This window comes from Scyliorhinus torazame, chromosome 5, assembly GCF_047496885.1.
Source record: "Scyliorhinus torazame isolate Kashiwa2021f chromosome 5, sScyTor2.1, whole genome shotgun sequence".
Lineage (NCBI taxonomy): Eukaryota > Metazoa > Chordata > Chondrichthyes > Carcharhiniformes > Scyliorhinidae > Scyliorhinus > Scyliorhinus torazame.
The window spans coordinates 112,448,492-112,455,065 of record NC_092711.1 but is presented as its reverse complement, the minus strand read 5'-3'; the positions used below and the strand labels follow the sequence as shown (position 1 = coordinate 112,455,065).

The 6,574-nt window shown below is 47.7% G+C and overlaps 1 long non-coding RNA gene across 1 annotated transcript; it reads right to left on the bottom strand.

The window, feature by feature from the left end:
* On the bottom strand, positions 1 to 4,014 carry LOC140419456 (uncharacterized). The gene is made up of 2 exons (XR_011945797.1): positions 3,846 to 4,014; positions 1 to 1,733 (listed from the first exon to the last, which is right to left on the bottom strand). It is a non-coding gene; the product is annotated as an uncharacterized lncRNA (long non-coding RNA).
* Positions 4,015 to 6,574: the final 2,560 nt, after the last annotated feature.

Below are 6,574 nucleotides of genomic sequence, written 5' to 3'. Positions count from 1 at the left end.
TTTTCTACAGAAATGATTGTTTATTTTTGCTGCCTCATTCACCATTATTAATTCTGTCTGTAATGAACACACATGTTTTTCTTTTTCACATATCTATCAAACCTTTTACAGTCAGATTTTATGTCTCTCACTAGTTTTTTCTCATTTTGGTTTCCTCTTTCTTCATCAGTATCTTGGTTCTCTTTTGCTAAATACTAAAAAGCTCTCAATCCTCGGTCTTGTTGCTTTTTTGGTTGCTTTATGAAAATGAAATGAAATGAAAATTGCTTATTGTCACAAGTAGGCTTCAAATGAAGTTACTGTGAAAAGCCCCTAGTCGCCACATTCCAGCGCCTGTTCGGAAGGCTGTTACGGGAATTGAACCGTGCTGCGGGCCTGCCTTGGTCTGCTTTCAAAGCCAGCGATTTAGCCCTGTGCTAAACAGCCCCTCCTGAGCCTCTTCCTTTGATTAATGCAAACTTTCACTTCTCTGGTTAGTCACGGTTACATCTCTATTCCAGTTGGATTTTTGTTCTTTAAAGGAATGTACACTTGTTGTAAATCCCTTAAATGCTAGGTATTGCTTGTCTTCTGTCATAGCTTTTAATGTAGCTTCCCAATCTACCTCAACCAACTTTCCCCACAAAACTTTGTAGAAACACCCAGCTAAATTAAACAAACAATCTTTCTAACCACCACAGTCCATCTCTAAGGCAACTTGGTGTTCCAAACAGAAATGCAAGCCAAATACCTTTTCCCTCCCAAATATCCTTTTGTGATTGAGTAATTTATGTGATTGACAGCAGCAATAATTGCCCAATCCATTCTCTGTAATCACTTGTGAACTCGCTGGTGTGTCTGAGTGAATCCTTTCCCACACAAGGAGCAGATGAATGGCCTCTCCCCGGTGTGAACTCGCTGGTGCATCTGCAGGGTGAATGATTCAATGAATCCCTTCCCACACACTGAGCAGGTGAATGGCCTCTCCCCAGTGTGAACTCGCTGGTGTGTCAGCAGGTGAGGTAACTGAGTGAATCTCTTGTCACACTCAGAGCAAATGAATGGTCTCTCCCCAGTGTGAACTCGCTGGTGTGTCTGCAGACTGCATGTCCGACTGAATCCCTTCCCACACTCAGAGCAGGTGAATGGCCTCTCTCCAGTGTGAAGTCGCTGATGTGTCAACAGATTCCATGAGTGAGTGAACCCCTTCTGACAGACAAAGCAGGTGAATGCCTTCTCTCCACTGTGAACTCGCTGGTGTGTCCGCAAGTTGTTTAAATGAGTGAATCCCTTCCCACACTCACAGGTGAATGGCCTCTCCCCAGTGTGAATACGCCGATGAATCTCCAGCTCAGATGGGGAACGGGATTCCTTTCCACAGTCCCCACATTTCCACGGTTTCTCCATGGTGCCGCTGTCCTCGTGTCTCTCCAGGTTGAATGATCAGTTGAAGCCTCGTCCACACACAGAACCAGTGTATAGTCTTTCCTTACTGCGAATGGTGTGACATTTCTCAGGCTGTATTCCTGGTTAAAGCTCTTTCCACAGACAGTTTACTGAAACACTCTCTCCGGTGTGTCGCAGGGCTTTTTCAGTCACAAAATATTTCAAAAAAGACAGAACAAAAAAACGTTACCCCTTCTAGAGCCTTCGGCCAATGAGATTCAGGTCCTGATGAATTGAGCGACTCTACCAGATCTTGACGTGATGTTTGGTTTGAGATTTCTGTCTGGTTATTCTCACTTTCAGATATTCTGAAAAAGGAATTCACAAAAGTCAGCAATGTCAGTGCAAGACAGAAATTCAAAACAGACAATTCAGGATTCTACGGAACATTCTTTAATCACTTTTTCCTCAAAGCTGTAAATCTCCATCTCACTCACTCTGCTGTTTAGCACACTGGGCTAAATCGTTGGCTTTGAAGGCAGGCTAGCAGCACGGTCCAATTCCCGTACCAGCCTCCCCAAACAGGCGCCGGAATCCGGCGACTAGGGGCTTTTCACAGTAACTTCATTTGAAGCCTACTTGTGACAATAAGCAATTTTCATTTCATTTCATTTCCCTCTCGCTCTGTGGAAAATACACCCTCCAAATTCTCCAAAGATGCTAATTCATGCTGATCAACAGGTCCATACTCACCGCTTCCTATCCAGGATATAGAAAGCTTCATGCAAGCTGCTAGACTATAGATGTGTATATTGTAGATTAAAAATGTGTATAGTACAGGATTGTATTGTCTGATTTGAGACACGGGGAGGGGGACATGAAGAAGGATGAGGTGCCGAAGAAATTTACCAGAATAGTTGCAGGGATGAGGGAATTTAGCGACAACTTGTAGAAGTTGGGGTTGTTCTCCTTGGTGTAAAGGAGGTTGAGGAGTGGGTTCATGGAGCTGTACAAATTGATGACAGGTTTAGGTGACAAAAGAAAAGCAGTTTACATTAGCTGATGGGTCGAGGGCTTGGAGAACAGATTTATGGTTTGATAAGAAATGGGGGAGGATTTGAGGAAGAAATTGTTTTACCCAGAGCCTGAACAAGATCGTAGAGGGTGGGGTGGGCTGGGGGAAACCTGAGGTTTCCCTTGGCCCCCACTTCATTTGACAGCAGTTTCCAGACTTCCCACTCTCCATGCCTGGTTTCAGCAACCCGCCTCTCATGTTCACCCAGTTTTCTGAACCCTCTGTATTTCATCTTGTTTTTAAATGTCTTCCCACCTCTCCACTTCCCCCCCCAACCCCCCCTCTCTACTTCCCCCCCAACCCCCCTCTCCACTTCCCCCCCAACCCCCCCCCCTCTCCACTTCCCCCCCAACCCCCCCTCTCCACTTCCCCCCCCCCCCACACCACCACATACACACACACACAATGGTAACCTGCGTTTCCAGGCTCCCCAGGCTTGCGTTCACCTGCAGTTACCAGACTCCTAAACGACCCTCTTATGGACTGACCTGATTAACACTACACCCCTGTATGCTTCACCCGATGCCAGTGTTTATGTAGTTACATTGTGTACCCTGTGTTGCCCTATTATGTAGTTTCTTTTTTTTCCCCATGTACTTAATGATCTGTTGAGCTGCTCGCAGAAAAATACTTTTCACTGTACCTCGGTACACGTGACAATAGACAAAATCCAATCCATCCAGTTACCAGCTCCTTCCCCCCACCTATGTTCACCCCGTTTCCAGGCCGCCTTCCAACCTTGTGTTCACCCATGGTTTCCAGCCCACCCCACATGTTTTCCAACAGTTTCCAGGCCCCCCCTTCTGTTCACCAGCACTTTCCAACCTCCCTTCCCCCGTGTTCACTTTGTCAGCAGCACCAGATCACACATGCTCGCAGCAGAGGCTGATTCTGCACCGACACACTGGCCGCCTAGAATCGTGGATAGGGAGCTTTATGGAATGTTCTAGGTAAGTAATGTACCATTTACAGAATGAATTTCAGACAGATCATTAATGTCTTGACATTCCATTCGAGATTGGTGGTTGTGGGGGGGGGGGGGGGGGGGGTGCAGAGATTCAATATGCAAAATCATCACTGTCGGTCCAGAATAGAATTTAGAAGAAAAAACGTTTTCTCTTGGTTTGAGTTTGTTGTGAGAAAATCCTCCCCTTCTAAACCCCCGCACCAGCCTCCCCGAACAGGCGCCGGAATGTGGCGACTAGGGGCTTTGCACAGTAACTTCATTTGAAGCCTACTTGTGACAATAAGCGATTTTCATTTTAAAAGCAGTTTCCAGAATCCATCCGTCAGTCCAGAAGAGAAATTCACAACATTCCCTCCTCCTGCTGACAGGACAGGGAGCACCGCGCATGCGCACTGCTACCCGCTACCCGCTGCCTCCCCTCAAGATGGCTGCCGTTACCTCCGGCCTTTCATCAGCCTCAGCTTTGCATCTGTTGCCCGTTCTGTGTAAATGTGCAGTCACTGGTTTATTATGCGGCCTGTACAGGATTCTTCACCAGTTTGGAGATACGACTCTTCCCGCCCACAACAGACTCTATTCTTCCACGTCCACCTTCCGGCTTCATTCCTATCCACTCCTTTCTTACCTGATGTTGCTCCGACATCATCGCGGGCGACCATATTTAACTACACTGCGCATGCTCCAATAACGCGGCTGCGCAGTGTTTCCAGTAGTGAAAACCGCGAGCAGTCTGGGCCGCGGCGAATGATAGCACCGCCATTAAATGTCAATATTACTGAATGGTAAATGATGTTTTGAGATCCGTGTGGAATTGCAGCCTAAGGCCCCAGATATAAAATCAGCAATCAATTGTCGAACCCCAGTCTATTGGATTTCTGCCAGAGTGCTGTTCTGGGATTAGTTGAAATAACACAAAAAACTACCCAGAATCACAAAATTATCAGAGCATAGAAGGAGGGCATTCAGCCAGTCATGTCTGACTCTTGGAAATAGCATTTCAATTAGTGCCATTTCTCCTGCCTTCTCCACATGACTGCACAATGTTTATTTTCAAATGATCATCGAATTCCTTCTTGAATGCCTGAATTGAACCTGCCCTGGTGGGAAGTGTCCCCTATCCATACCATAGCAGAGCAGTGTGCAGACGTGGTTCCACCCAGTGGATTGGACTGGATTGGATTTGTTTATTGTCACGTGTACCGAGGTACAGTGAAAAGTAGTTTTCTGCGAGCAGCTCAACAGATCATTAACTACATGAGAAGAAAAGGGAATAAAAGAAAATACATAATAGGGCAACACAACATATACAATGTAACTGCATAAGCACTGGCATCGGATGAAGCATACAGGGTGTAGTGTAAATGAGGTCAGTCCATAAGAGGGACATTTAGGAGTCTGGTGACAGTGGGGAAGAAGCTGTTTTTGAGTCTGTTCGTGCATGTTCTCAGACTTCTGTACCTCCTGCCCGATGGAAGAAGTTGGAAGTGTGAGTAAGCCGGGTGGGAGGGATCTTTGATTATACTGCCCGCTTTCCCCAGGCAGCGGGAGGTGTAGATGGAGTCAATGGATGGGAGGCAGGTTCGTGTGATGGACTGGGCGGTGTTCACGACTCTCTGAAGTTTCTTGCAGTCCTGGGCCGAGCAGTTGCCATACCAGGCTGTGATGCAGCCCGATAGGATGCTTTCTATGGTGCATCTGTAAGAGTTGGGAAGAGTTAATGGGGACAGGCCGAATTTCCTTAGTTTACTGAAGAAGTATAGGCGCTGTTGTGCTTTCTTGGTGGTAGCGTCGACGTGGGTGGATCAGGACAGATTTTTGGAGATGTGCACCCCTAGGAATTTGAAACTGCTAACCATCTCCACCTCGGCCCCGTTGATGCTGACAGGGGTGTGTACAGTACTTTGCTTCCTGAAGTCAATTACCAGCTCTTTAGTTTTGCTGGCATTGAGGGAGCGATTGTTGTCGCTACACCACTCCACTAGATTCTCTATCTCCCTCCTGCATTCGGACTCGTCGTTATTCGAGATCCAGCCCACTATGGTCGTATCGTCAGCAAACTTGTAGATGGAGTTGGAACCAAGTTTTGCCACGCAGTCGTGTGTGTACAGGGAGTAGAGTAGGGGGCTAAGTATGCAGCCTTGCGGGGCGCCGGTGTTGAGGACTATTGTAGAGGAGGTGTTGTTGTTCATTTTTACTGATTGTGGTCTGTTGGTCAGAAAATTGAGGATCCAGTTGCAGAGTGGGGAGCTAAGTCCTAGGTTTTGGAGCTTTGGTATGAGCTTGGCTGGGATTATGGTGTTGAAGGCAGTGCTGTAGTCAATAAATAGGAATCTAATGTAGGAGTCCTTGTTTTCGAGATGCTCTAGGGATGAGTGTAGGGGCAGGGAAATGGTGTCTGATGTGGACCGGTTGGAGTGGTATGCGAATTGCAGTGGATCAAGGCGTTCTGGGAGTATAGAGGTGATGCGCTTCATGGTCAACCTCTCGAAGCACTTCATTACGACTGACGTCAGGGCCACTGGTCGGTAGTCATTGAGGCACGTTGCCTGGTTCTTCTTTGGTACCGGTATGATGGTGGTCTTCTTGAAGCAGGTGGGGACCTCGGAGTGGAGTAGGGACAGGTTAAAGATGTCCGCGAATACCTCTGCCAGCTGGGCCGTGCAGGCTCTGAGTGCACAACCAGGGATCCCGTCCGGGCCTGTCGCCTTCCGAGGGTTCACTTTCAGGAAGGCCAATCTGACTTCGGAAGCTGTGATGGTGGGTATGGGTGAATTATGGGCTGCTGGGGCACTCGCCAGTGGATTGTTGGTTACCTGCTCGAACCGAGCATAGAATGCATTGAGTTCATCGGGGAGGGGTGCACTGCTGCCAGAGATACTGTTCGGCTTCGCTTTGTAGCCCGTTATGTTGCTTAGTCCTTGGCACAACCACCGAGAATCTGTCTGTGACTCTAGCTTGGTTTGATATTCTCTCTTGGCATCTCGGATGGCTTTGCGGAGGTCGTACCTGGATTTCTTGTATAGGTCAGGGTCGGCTGCCTTGAACACCTCAGATCTGTCCTTCAGTAGGGAGTCAATCTCGCGATTGAGCCATGGTTTCCGGTTGGGGAACGCATGTACTGCTTTCTTTGGCACGCAGTCATCCACACATTTGCTGATGAAGTCTGT